This window comes from Oncorhynchus clarkii, chromosome 10 (assembly GCF_045791955.1).
Source record: "Oncorhynchus clarkii lewisi isolate Uvic-CL-2024 chromosome 10, UVic_Ocla_1.0, whole genome shotgun sequence".
Taxonomy (NCBI): domain Eukaryota; kingdom Metazoa; phylum Chordata; class Actinopteri; order Salmoniformes; family Salmonidae; genus Oncorhynchus; species Oncorhynchus clarkii.
The window spans coordinates 32,424,605-32,439,806 of record NC_092156.1 but is presented as its reverse complement, the minus strand read 5'-3'; positions in this window follow the sequence as shown (position 1 = coordinate 32,439,806).

Here is a 15,202-nt window from a genome sequence, read left to right as displayed (position 1 = left end):
CATTCCAGGTGAAGCTGGTTGAGAGAATGCCAAGATTGTGCAAGCTGTCATCAAAGCAAAGAGTGGCTACTTTGAAGAATCTCAAATATAAAATATATTTTGATTTGTTTAACACTTTTTTTGTTACTTCATGATTCCATATGTGTTCATAGTTTTGATGTCTTCACTATTATTCTACAATGTAGAAAATGGTGAAAAATTAAAAAAGGGAGAGAAACCCTTGTGTAACGGTTTTCTTTATCTGAAGGAGAGTCGGACCAAAATACAGCGTGGTGGTTATTCATGTTTTTTTAATGAAGAAAAACTATACATGAATAAACTAACAAAACAATAAATGTGCAAAAACCTAAACAGCCTATCTGGTGACAACACAAAGACTGGAACAATCACCCACGAAACACTCAAAGAATATGGCTGCCTAAATATGGTTCCCAATCAGAGACAACGATAAACACCTGCCTCTGATTGAGAACTCCACTCCAGACAGCCATAGACTATGCTAGAAACCCCTACTATAATACAAACCCAATATCTAACAAAAACCCCAAGACAAAACACACCACATACAAAACCCATGTCACACCCTGGCCTGAACAAATTAATAAAGAAAACACAAAATACTAAGACCAGGGCTTGACACCTTGAATGAGTAGGTGTGTCCAAATGGTTGACTGGTTCTGTATATTTACCCCCCAAAATATATGGGGAATTGGAAATTACTTTTACTTTTTGATGGAAGCCACAGTCTGTCTGAAATATTAAAACTGATCCACCCCCCAAATTTTTTAATAAAAAATTATAAAAATCCATCTAAATATATGCATACTCCTCTCCATTTCAGCACAAGTTGGTAGACTTAAATAGACAAAATCCTGATACTTAAAAATATTCTAATCGTGTACGTTATTTAGGTTTAGGATTTTTTTTATGAATCATAAAAATTGGTTTGGAGAGCCTTTACGCATGAAAGAAAGAAAAATGTGGTTTGATTCATTCTTAAAATTGACACATTCAGTTCTTCAACCCATGGTAATGTTGTAAGATTAGTGTATATATAATTATTACAGGAAAAATTGTGTACAATTGTGTACAATCCTCGTCTATTGCCTGCACTAACCATGGAACTGTGTAATGACACGGCCAAGTATTGTGCCCCGTGTCGGGTTCAAAGTGATGTACAAAAAAAAAGCTTGATGTACACTCTGCTCCACAACAATTTAATTAGCCTACATGTCTTTTTAAAATATATATTAACTGTTATTAATGATCCTCAGCAACAAAACAAAAACCAAATGAAGGTCAAACGAAACAATGTCATTAAACGGAAGGATAGCCTATAATTAAGACATTCGAGAGTACCCATCCCTGCAAGTTAAAAGGCTGCACAATTTAAATTCTGCATAATGGCACAGCATTTCATAAACTTTATGTATTAATAGGCTTTAGTTTGCTGCCATAGTTTCACATTTGTCTCCAGCGATTATTAGGTCAAATAGATCTAAAACAAGTGTCCTTTATATTTACAATTTCCTTATCCAAACGGATTACTAATTTACATAGCTCTTATCAATATCTCTTATCAAGTTGTAAGTGCATGGAGAATGGTGCTTTTTCTATCAACAACAAAAAATTGTCTATGCTTTTTCCACTTGGAACCGATAGGTTCGCTAGACCTTATTCATGGTGCAAAGGTGGTGGAATTATTAGGGACACACCTCCGCCACATTTGATCTCCACCTCTATTCTCATGCTTAAATTCAAGTTCAGAATATACATAGAGAGAAAAGTGAATAAAAAGAGAATTACGTTCAATTTACTTCAATCGGGTCGGAATCGGCCCCCATAAGAATAGAAGATTTTAGCTGAAGACATACTCCAAAGGCAGCGGTATCATGTTCATGGTGCATTCCTTGTGAGGACTACTCAGTAATTATGCTGGGTTGTCATTAAGGAGACCATTTGGAGTGTTAGAACCAGTGGTCAAGGTTAAGTGTCTGTAGGGTAGTTCCCAGTTCTCCGTTCACACACACATCACAGTTTTAGGGGGCTAAAGCTGCCCCCTAACCAATATACCAATGGGTTATAACCAGGGGTTGGACCCCAAAATTATTTATGGGTGGTTTGGAATTCCCATTGTTAGAGTCTATCCTGTCCATGATACTGTATACTAGGCAACATACACATGGCCACATTCATAAAAAGTGTGATCGTTTACATCCTTACCTAGCAACGCACTACTACTACTACTACTACTACTATTATTATTTTTACAGATCCACTGTCTCATCTGTCCAGCCATGCAACTTAAAAAACTTGATGTCCTCTGTAAAAAGGATCTTGACAGGATCTTGACATCTCCAACATTTGCAACAATATTGAAATTCAATCTCCACTGTGTCCTATAATAATGAACGTGACAAGCAGTTTTTCTCAGCCAGTCGAAATCGTGAATCAGCATATTTTTTTGTGGATATGTACAAAGAAATGTCAATCGATGTCAACAGGTCAAATTAAACTAAATGTAGCTAGTTTGCTGGCTTTGCAGCTTCAGTCTGAAGTAATTGTGTTAGCTGTGTAGTTGGCTCGCGAGCAAGGGGGGGGGAAGAGCCTGTAAAGGCAGATTTCCTCCTCTTCGTCTGAAGAGGTGTAGCAAGGATCGGACCAATACGTAGCGTGGTAAGTGTAACATGACGATTTTAATAAGAAAAGCCTGAACACTATGAAATACAAAACAATAAACGATAACGTGAAATAAACCAAACCAAAACAGTCCCGTGTGGCACAAACACTAACACAAGAAACAAACACCCACAAACCAACAGTGAAACCCAGGCTACCTAAGTATGATTCTCAATCAGAGACAACTAACGACACCTGCCTCTGATTGAGAACCATACTAGGCCGAAACAGAAACCTAAACACAGAAACACAAAACATAGACTGCCCACCCCAAGTCACGCCCTGACCATACTAAATAAAGACAAAACAAAGGAAAATAAAGGTCAGAACGTGACACACCCTCCATAGAAACCATTTTTGTTTACCATAGTAACCTGTAAACCTGTAAAGGTCAGGAACTATCAACCAGCGCTTGACAACCAGTTTGGGAAAGAACCTTGCTTTTTAATGCAATCCTTTGTATAAAATCAATAATACACTTGAGACCATGTGTTATGACATTTTTTGAATATGTATAATTTTATCATTTATCATACACATTTTATCATAAAAATGTCATAACACATGGCCTCATGTATTATTGCTTAAATCGTTTAGTTTTTATTAGAACCGTATATTTGATTGAAGGGCATCGTGGGATTTCTTTTAAGCGTCCGGATTAGTGTCCTGCTCCTTGAAAGCGGCAGCTGTAGCCTTTAACTTGGAGCGGATGTTGCCTGTAATGCCTCCTCAATGCCATTGGATGAATCCCGGAACACATTCCAGTCTGTGCCATCAAAACAGTTCTGTAGCATAGCATCCACATCATCTGACCACTTCCATATTGAAGTATATAGTCACTGGTACTTCCTGCTTTAGTTTTTTTTTTAGCTTGTAAGCAGGAATCATGAGGAAAGAATTATGGTCAAATTTGCCAAATGGAGGGTGAGGGAGAGCCTTGTATACATCTCTGTGTGTGGAGTAAAAGTGGTCTAGAGTTTTTTTCCCCTCTGGTTGCACATGGGACATGTAGATTGCCTACTTTAGATTGTCTGCATTAAAGTCCCCGGCCACTAGGAGCGCCTCTTCTGGAGGGGCATTTTCTTGTTTGCTTTTGGCCTTATATAGTTCGTTGAGTGCAGTCTTAGTGCCAGCATCGGTTTGCGGTGGTAAATAGACGGCCAATAATATAGATGGGAACTCTCTTGGTGGATAGTGTGGTCTACAGCTTATCGTGAGGTAATCTACCTCAGACGAGCAATACCTCAAGACTTCTTTCGTTTTAGACATTGCGCATCAGCTGTTATAGACAAATAGACACACACCCCCATCCCTCGTCTCATTGCTGCTCTGTCCTGCCAATGCACGGAAAACCCAGCTAGCAAGTATATTATCCATATCGTTGTTAAGCCATGACTCGGTGAAACATTAATGTCCCGCTGGTAGGATAGTCTTGATCGTAGATCATACAGTTTATTTTCCAGTGATTGCACGTTGGCCAATAGTATGGATGGTAGAGGCAGTTTACCCACTCACCAACGAATTCTCACAATGCATCCCAACCTCTGCCCCCTGTATTTCCTTATTTTCTTCACGTGAATGACGGGATTTGGGCCTGGTCTCGGGGAAGCACCATATCCTTTGCATCGGACTCATTAAAGAAAAAATCTACGGACAGTTTGCGGTGAGTAATCGCTGTTCTGATGTCCAGAAGCTCTTTTAGGTCAAGAGTGGGTAGCAGCAACATTATGTACAAAATAAGTACCAACAATGTGAAAAAAATAACATAATAGAACAGTTGGTTAGGAGCCCGTAAAACGGCAACCATCCCCTCCGGCGCCATTATATCCAAACTAAAATTCATGTACTGCAGAACAAGGCAGTTTGACATCAAAATAAAAAAACTGCTTGCGACAACATTTGTACAGTGTAATTTTGATTACACCTGCTCTGCGTGGTACAGTGGTCTGCTTACAAAACTGAAGAACAAGATGCAGCTTGTGCAAAACAACCTCATTAGGTATCTGCTTAATGTATGTAGGATTATAATTTGAGCCAGTTTGATAGAGCAGGAAAAAATCCTGCAGCAAAAGGAAATGTGAATTATTATATGGAATATAATTAATAGACATTTTTGTAGGGGTTGATACAGTTTTTGTTTGGGCAAATCAAGTCTGAAATGTCAAAGTGGAAATTACAAACTTTAAAAGTCTTTTTAAAACTCAAATGCAATACAGGTTTGCATTTCCTGCACAAGAAAAGAGTTATCAAATTAAGATCCTACATTTGTACCCAATCAGAACACATATCGGAGGAAATTCATTCCAAGCAGTGGGTCTGTTGTCTACAGCTCACAATGAAACAGCTGAAGCTTAACCACATGTACAACATCATTAGTGGTACTGCCCCTAACTACTTAGGCTCAAAAATAGCTATGGTTCATACTCAACATGGCCATAACGTGACTCGTGATTTTTTTAGTTATACTATTTGGATTTTGAATACAGCACTGTTGGGAAGGGCTTGCAAGTTAAGCATTAAGCACTCCACTGTACTTATGCATGTGACAAAAAGCTTGTTCTTCTACACTGGCATTCTTTTGTGGAATAGTCTTCCACTGCCTATTAAACTGTACCAGTCCAAGGGTGTTTTCAAAGGACAGGTCAGAGGTCATCTTAGGAGAAGGTTCAGTGTCATTTAGCGTCACTGACAGCCATTTATGCCCCTTTTACATGAGAAATGTGAAGGCAGAGGTCTGGCCCAGAAGCCATCTTAGCTGCAATCAAAAAAAAGTACTATTCATAATGATATAGATTTATTGATGTATAAAGTATTTAGAGTCCAGGAGGACAAATTATGATATTAGGAGAGGTTGATTGTATATGTTATTTTTTATTTATATATTCTATGCTGTGTGATACAGTTTTTACTTTAGCGATTACTGTTGTTTTTGTGTGTCTTGTCTGTATTGTGTGTATTCCATCAGGGACCATGTTGGAATCGGGTTATCCTCTGAGTTGTACTCAGTGCATATTTTTTCCCAATCAATCATGAATCATAGCCTCTTTCTGACGTCTAAACCACAGCTTCTCTCTTCTGACAGCCAACTCTGCATATAGTGCCTTCAGAAAGTATTCATACCCCTTGACTTATTCCTTTTTGTTTTATTACAGCCTAAATTCAAAATGGATTAAATATATGTTTTTTTCTCACCCATATACACACAATACCCCATAATGACAAAGTGAAAACATTTTTTTTTTTTTTTTGCAGATTTATTGAAAATTAAATGCAGAAATATCTCATTTACATAAGTATTCACAGCACTTTGCTATGACACTCCAAATTGAGCTCCGATGCATCCAATTTCCTTTGATCATCACTTGAGATGTCACTACAACTTGATTGGAGTCCACCAGTGGCCAATTCCATTATTTGGACATGATTTAGAAAGAAACTCACCTGTCTATATAATGTCCCACTGTTCACAGTGCATGTCAGAGCAGAAACTATACCATGATGTCCAAGGAACTGTCCGTAGATCACCATGATATAATTGTGATTAGGCATATATCTGGGGAAGGGTATGAAACAATTTTGAGAGAGTTGAAAGGTTCCAAGAGCACTGTGGTCTCCATAATTGGGAAATTGAAAAAATATGTAACTACCCAGACTCTTCCTAGAGCTGGCCATCTGACCAAACTGAGCAACCGGGTAAGAAGGACCAAGAAACCAATGACGCCTCTGAAAGAACTACAGAGTTCCTTGGCTGAGATTGGAGAACCTGCCAGAAGTACAACAGTCTCTACAGCACTTCACCAGTCTGGGTTTTATGGGAGTGGCCAGATGGAAGCCACTCCTGAGAAAAAGGCAAATGACAGCAAGCCTGGAGTTTGCGAAAAGTCATGTGAAAGACAGAGCATAAGGCAAAAGATTCTGTGGTCTGTTGAGACAAAAAATGTACTCTTTGGTCTGAATGCAAAGCGCTTTGGCCTGAATGAATCTTCAGCTCATCATCCATCTAACACCATCCCTACCGTGAAGCATGGTGGTGGAAGCATCATGCTATGGAGATGATTTTCAGTGGCAGGGACTCTGAGACTGGTAAGGATAGAGAGAACAATGAATGGAGCCAAATACAGGCAAATCCTTGATGAGAACTTGCTTCAGATTGCAAACGACATTAGACTGGGGCGAATGTTATGTTCCAACCGGACAATGCATTCATGTTCCAACCCCAAGCATTCAGCCAAAGCAACGCTGGAATAGTTTCAGAACAAGAATGTGAAAGTCCTTGAGTGGCCCAGCCAAAGCCCAGTCTTGAATCCCATTGAACATTTGTGGAAAACCTTGAAGATTGCTGTTCACCGCCGCTTCCCATCTAACTTAACAGAGCTTGAGAAAATCCCCAAATCGATATGTGCAAAGCTTATACAGACATACCCAAGACGACTCAAAGCTGGTTAACTAAAGAGAGAGACCGGTTAACTAAGAGAGAGACCGGTTAACTAAAGAGAGAGATCAGTTGACTAAAGAAAGAGACCAGTTAACTAAAGAGAGAGATCGGTTAACTAAAGAGAGAGACCAGTTAACTAAAGAGAGAGACCGGTTGAAGACCAGTTATGATGCCTTGACTAAAGAGAGAGGCCGGGTTCAGCTCTGTGTGCTAGGTGAGTTGTACTGTATCTGAAAAGGGAGAGCACAAGAGTAAACAACAGTCATTGATTCACCAGCTTAGAATCCTTAAAAATCTTTTTGATATAATGGATAATTCACTAATAGGTTTGTGTGTCAATATGGACATAAGTGCTCATTTCCAGTGCTCTGCTATGCTGCTCTTCATCAGGGAAGGAGATATTTCGACTCCAGTTGGTATTACATCTCTACTGAGACTAAATCCTGGGAGGACAGTAGAAAAAACTGTAAGGGGAGAGGAGCAAACCCAGTTATCATAAACAGCAAAGAAGAGAATGTGAGAGTGAAAGAAGATAAATAAAGGGGTGGGGTGGGGGAGGAACTGGAATTAGTCTAGTACTGTTGATGGCAGTATGCTGATATTTTTTTCATGCTAATATATTTTTTCTGCCAATATGCTAGGAATTTATCAATGGATTCCAAAAGAAGAGATACTGGATTGGCCAGACTGACAAAGATAAGGAATTGGCCACGAATTGGGTGGATGGCACAACATTGACCATAGGGTAACACAATTATTTTAGTGTCACATTTGCCTACTGAAGAATACGTACAAAAATCCATGAATGGACATTGACATTCTGAGTGTATTGTGTGTTTATAGGTTCTAGTGAGACTAGTAATGAGGACTACTGAGATGGAAACTGCTTTCTCTGGTGGTCCGTTAAAGAGATGGAATGATGCATCTGAGTAATCTCCTGGATCTGTGAGAAAGTAGATTGCCTGTAAGCCTAACTCTTACACCAAACCCACAAGAAGTCATTAATAAAAAATAGAAAAAATCGTTATAAATTAACGATATACAGTGCCTTAGGAAAGTATTCAGATCCCTTGACGTTTTCCATGTTTTGTTAGGTTAAAGCCTTATTCTAAAATTGATTCAATTGTTTTTTTCCCTCATCAATCTACACACAATATAAATATTTGCTAATTTATTAAAAATTAAACACAGAAATATCCCTTTGAAAAACCCTTTTTGGTTCCAAGTATAACCATTTTGAGTTCTGTGTAGAACCCTTTCCAAGGGAACCCCAACAACCCCCAACCAGATGGAACCCCAACAAGTTCTACCCCGAACCAAAAAAGGGTTCTCCTATGGGGACAGCCGAAGAACCCTTTTGGAACCCTTTTCCTACGAGTATACTGAATGCTAACACAGCATATTATGGTCTGACACATTTATTAACAGTATTATATGCTAATAATGATATTTCCCTCTAACTATCATGTATGCATTTCTTACAAATGCCATTTAATGTTGAATGAGCTATTACTATAATCTCTTACTCATAAATAACAGCAGATTCACTTTTCTTTCATGATACTTTCCTGTTGTGCTTTTATCATGAACCATATTTACAGTATATATGGAATTCACTGTCACGCCTCATTATCAACCATTTGTCTTAACCATTTGTTGTTTCATGGCTTGCGGAAGACTTTAAATAGATAAAGATATCTTTTTCACTTGAGTTCACTGATCGGTAGTGTTCCTTCACTACCTGTGTGTCTGAAGCCTGGCACGTGGCGATAACAAACTGGTGGTGCATGGGCATACATTTGGACTCAACCGACTTCTTGAAAGGACAGTTCCATGTCTACCAGTGTCCATGTCTAAAACAGAGATGTAGTGATAGAGATCTGCAGGTTGGTGCAGGACAAAGTCCAACATACACCTAAAGTATTATTGTAGAGAACACGCATCAGTAAATCATTTTACACAGTATCATATCATATAGAAGCCATACAGAATTTATCTGCTTATATTATTGGAAATTGGCCAATGATCAGAGCCAATAATTAGATTTGAGGTTCTTGTGCATTTTTAAATAAATAATGTGATTTTCATGTAAATGGGTGCCAGTCAAGCTATATACAGTATTAAAAACGACAGTGCCCAGATTAAGGGATGAACAGAGTTTATGAGACAATACCATATTTCAACAGACAGATATTGGCAGATGTTGCTCCAGTCTATTAATAAACAAATCAGAATTAAAATGTACATTCTTAAAAGACATACATTGAGTTGTGCAGACTTTGTGCAATACTGTATACATGTATATTTCTTATAGACCCTGCGTCGCCACTAGCGTTTTACACTGTGCACATCATCAATTATTAGTGTTTTCGACTTGCTTCTCTCTTGAAAACTGCAAGTAGCTCTGATGTGTTTCAGCCTTTCACTGATCTGCTATAAGAGGGCTACAGAATACAGCATAAAAATGTTTTATTGTGTACCAACATACTGTACATAAGCAAAGATTTCAAGCTTACTGATCTGAAGCGTTATTACTTCAAAACAGAAAACACAGTTGTTTTTTAAAAGACCAGCCCTTCATTTGACATCTATGACTGATTTCTTCACTTAGGTTGTCAGAGCTATGTGGTTCAGTTACTATCCCCAGGTGGCTTTATGACACAAACAGTTTTTCTTCTTCTTACAAAAAAATGAACAAATGACTTGGTTAAATACAGGGAATACTTTAGTTGAAGGCGTGTACATAACTGTGTCATTATGCCTACATAACTGTGTCATTATGCCTACATAAGTGTGTCATCATGACACTTGACATTACCAGTCATGACACTTGACATTTTGCTCCATTTGTTAAATGCACAAAGGCATTAAGAAGTGGAGATTGGAGCATTAAGTACATAGCTGGTCATATGGATTAAGTCCATGAATTCTAATAAATGTTTGCCAATGCTAATTGGTGATTACGTCATTTGGTGTTATAATGACAGTATGTTTACCCCCTCTAAATCAAGAGAATTGACCTTTGCGTACGCCTGTCTCAAGAACAGTACACTCTGGCAAGGTTTACTAATTTGCCAAATAAAATTAAAAAAATGTTTTATTCTACTTCAGAGTGAAATCTCTAACACTGGAATCTGTTAACTTTCTCTACTCAATCAAGCAAATTTACTTTGATTTTTAAACACTGTGAGTGGCTGCAACATCAGGAATTTCTTCATCTCTCCCACTACTATATAGAATGCATTATGTATCTACTGATCTGTTGGAGGATGGTTGATGATTACTTTTTCAAAAACTCTTGGCTTAACACCTTTGTGTCAAGCATACACCAATGTTCACAGAAATTTAGCATCAGCAAATAAAGAGGTTTACATAGAGAAAATGTCATAGCAGCAAGGTATAGGTATCATTAAGGTACACTAACACAGTATCTGAGACAAGAAAAACACAAAATCACAAAAACACCAGCCATGAGGTCAAGAGCTTTACGTTACCTTGTTTCTGTGTGTTTAGTAGGCATTATAGTATTTCTGTGTTTAGTAGATATTGTAGTATTTATGTGTGTTTAGTAAGTATTATAGTATTAACCTGTTTTTTTCATCAAGTGATGCTGGGATTTCTCTGATAATAATGTAGATGGCGGGAACCATAGAATTAGAATGAATAGAATTAGGAGAGCCTCTCACTTTCCACAGTGGAAAATAAGAGAAACAGCTACTAGTGTTTAACTAATAGAAACGGTATGTACTGCAATGAAAGGCTCAATTTCAGAGGAAATAGTTACAATGAAAACAATTGGTAATAAGCCTACTAATAAATATCATTTTAGGTACCATTTGTTTTTAAAGCCTGTAATCCAGAATGGCATGGTGGTACCTACAATAACCACCTACAATAGTCCGTTTGTTGTTTTACTGTAATTGACAGTTTCTCAACAGTTTCTAGTCGACATTGTAACAGATGACATAACACATATATCATGATATATTCAAGTCTTACCAATAAGATAACTGCGTCCAATCAACAAGCTCCAGTTGGACTGTTGCTTGTGTCATAACACTTTAATACCAATGAGTGCCAGTATTTGCATCCTGGGTCAAATGGAACAGTCTGTATTGAGTATATTGTGAAATCAATTAATTTTCTAAATACTGGTTTTGGGGATAAGGCTTAACAAGGTTTTCTTATTTTAAATTTTTTACAGATTTGGTAATGACTAATAACACACACAGACCACTTTAAGCAATTATGTTTGATTTGAAAGGTCCATGGTATGGGGCATTTAGGAATCAGATAAAAACACATCTGTAAACATAATTAAAAAGTAGCCAATTTGAAACAGAGTTGACCCAATTTCAATCATACTATGCTGGCTATTGAGGTTTCATATTGTAGGTGTACAGTACTAACTAAACCAACATATTTGTGTTCATTCACTTTCTTATCAATATATGTTTATAATTAATCATCCAATATGACTGAAGCAAACAAAACATTTTGTGGATGTATGGTTGTATTTAGCTTTGAAGTCATAGCTCAAGAGTCACAGCTAAAACGTGTGTAGCCTGGATACCAGTCTGATCAGCGAGATCCAGAGTTGCTAAATAAACTAGCATTCAGGTTAGCAAGTTCTTTGTTATCGTCCAAGCTTGTTAACCAGTTCAAGTAAATGTAGCGAAGGCCTATCATTTGCTACAGGACTGTTCTTATAATAATTCACTTGCCTGACAGGATCTAACTACTAATAGAAAAAACTGTCTGTAGCAAACCCGTATGATCAATTAAATGAAAAACACATTTATAAATACAAATGTACCTAGGTCCAGCACTCTTTTCCCTTGTAAAATGTAAAATGTAACTAGATATTGGTGTATATACACTATCCTTTGTTAGTGACTCCTAATTTGCATTTTTCTTTTCATTTAAATGAAATAAACAGTAATATCGTAATTGACTGGTATTGTTTCCCCATTTCATTTGTGTAGATTAACATAATTGTTTTAATCTTAACCCACTTCATTCCATAGAATGAGCATAGGATTTATTGGTGGACTGTACTTAAAGATATCTACAATTTAATGAACCAGATCATGACACTTGTACATAAATCCTCCTCTGACTGACAATCATTTTATATTGGTTTAATCTCAGAAAGACAGAAAACAGGAAGGGAGAAGTAGTTTATGATACAGTTGAAGTCGGAAGTTTACATACACCTTAGCCAAATACATTTAAACTCCGTTTTTTACAATTCCTGACATTTAATCCTAGTAAAAATTCAGTCTTAGGTCAGTTAGGTTCACCACTTTATTTTAAGAATGTGAAATGTCAGAATAATAGTAGAGAGAATGATTTATTTCAGCTTTTATTTCTTTCATCACATTCCCAGTGGGTCAGAAGTTTACATACACTCAATTAGTATTTGGTAGCATTGCCTTTAAATTGTTTAACTTGGGTCAAACGTTTCGGGTAGCCTTCCAAAAGCTTCCCACAATAAGTTTGGTGAATTTTGGCCCATTCCTCCTGACAGAGCTGGCGTAACCTGGAGTCAGGTTTGTAGGTTTGTAGGCCTCCTTGCTCGCACACACTTTTTCAGTTCTGCCCACAAATGTTCTATGGGATTGAGGTCAGGGCTTTATGATGGCCACTCCAATACCTTGACTTTGTTGTCCTTAAGCCATTTTACCACAACTTTGGAAGTATGCTTGGAGTCATTGTCCATTTGGAAGACCCAATATCCCATATTGAGATGTTGCTTAATATATCCACATAATTTTTCTTCCTCATGATGTCATCTATTTTGTGAAGTGCACCAGTCCCTCCTGCAGCAAAGCACCCCCACAACATGATTCTGCCACCCCCGTGCTTCACGGTTGGGATGGTGTTCTTCGGCTTGCAAGCCTCCCTCTTTTTCCTCCAAACATAACGATGGTCATTAGGGCCAAACAGTTCTATTTTTGTTTCATCAGACCATAGGACATTTCTCCAAAAAGTACGATCTTCGTCCCCATGTGCAGTTGCAAACCGTAGACTGGCTTTTTTATGTCAGTTTTGGAGCAGTGGCTTCTTCCTTGCTGAGCGGCCTTACGGGTTATGTCGATATAGGACCCATTTTACTGTAGATATAGATACTTTTGTACCTGTTTCCTCCAGCATCTTCACAAGGTCCTTTTCTGTTGTTCTGGGATTGATTTGCACTTTTCACACCAAAGTACATTCATCTCTAGGAGACAGAACGTGTCTCCCCCCTGAGCGGTATGACAGCTTCATAGTCCCATGGTGTTTATACTTGCATGCTATTGTTTGTACAGATTAACATGGTACCTTCAGGCATTTGGAAATTGCTCCCAAGGACGAACCAGACTTGTGGAGGTCTACAATTTATTTTCTGAGGTCTTGGCTGATTTCTTTTGATTTTCCCATGACGTCAAGCAAAGAGGCACTGAGTTTGAAGGTAGGCCTTGAAGTACATCCACAGGTACACCTCCAATTGACTCAAATTATGTCAATTAGCCTATCAGACACTTCTAAAGCTATGATATCATTTTCTGTTATTTTCCAAGCTGTTTAAAGGCACAGTCAACTTAGTGTATGTAAACATCTGACTCACTGGAATTGTGATACAGTGAACTATAAGTGAAATAATCTGTCTGTAAACATCATGCACAAAGTAGATGTCCTAACCGACTTGCCAAAACTATAGTTTGTTAACATTACATTTGTGGAATGTTTGAAAAACAAGTTTTAATGACTCCAAACTAAGTGTATGTAAACTTATGACTTCAACTGTATATTTTGGGGTTCACCTAATGTTGATGTTACTACTGTATTTTCACAAGTGAAACCATTACAGTCCCTGTCGAATATATTCTAATAATATAATAAAAACAGCAATGGAGTTCTAATGCTTCTTAATTTGTCTCAGATCAAATAGCAGTCAAAAGAAGCATTAATTATTTCTGGCTTGGGCTTTTCTCTGCTATGTCATTAAAACATATCTTCTTATCACCATACTTTATGTGGGGATAGTTTAAGATATACCATGATATTAGCATTTTACACAGACCTTCCCTTCAGATGGAATTATTGCACTGCCAAATTCATTTAAAAACTGGTGAACCTCTCAAGACCACGAAGAACATGAAGGCATTCAAATAGAAGGTGCACTATACTGTCATGCCATGACACAGGTCTGGCACCACAAGGAGGTTAAATTGGGCATTGCCTCCTTGAATAGACTCTTGGATGTGATGGAGTTTTAATCAGTTGGCAACCCTATTTCACCTTTATTCCTGGCATGGCATGGGCCTGTACATGATTAATCCAAAAGTTCAGAAGAGAATCATGTGTTGATCAATTCAATTATTAACACAAGTAGGTAATACCAGCATTCCATCATGACAACATGACTCAGAGATAGCGATGAGGTGGGTTTGAAATGTCAATATGCTGAGTATACACAGACGTGTTGGAAGTGTTTAAGGTGCTGCTGACCTGACAGAAATAAGCTGCTGATGAATGTGAACAATCATAGAATGAATAAGCAACTGTTTCTTGTCTCCTTTCACTCTCTCTCAAACAAAGAGAATAAATAAAAAAGTATATTGCTTCAGAAAAAAGCTTTTTCAAAATATTGTGAGACATTTCATTCACCACTGCTTGGGTTGTTTTAGACAGAGCATTACATAGTCAGTCATAGGTATATTATATATATACTGAGAGATGCTGTGAATCCAAGAAATAAATTATCAATGAGTCGTGACTGTGACAAATGCCTGTGACCACACAGTGGCGCTGGTTAATCTCCCCTATCCTCCAACCTACCAGCAAGGGCCACAATGCAATGCAAGTATTAATGTATTTTGCCTGGGGGAGGGGGAGGGGCTGAAAGATCAGACAGTCACAGTTAACATTAGGACCCAAGCCTCAGGATGTCACAGAGAGAGACAGAGAGATATAGAGAGAGAAAAAGAGAGAAGATATGCACAGAAATGTACACATCTCCCTCCGTCTCCCTTGTTCAGCACTGTCTGGTGTCGTAGGGTAAAGTTAGGAGGGGGGGGGGGGCTTTAGATGGTTGGATGCCGG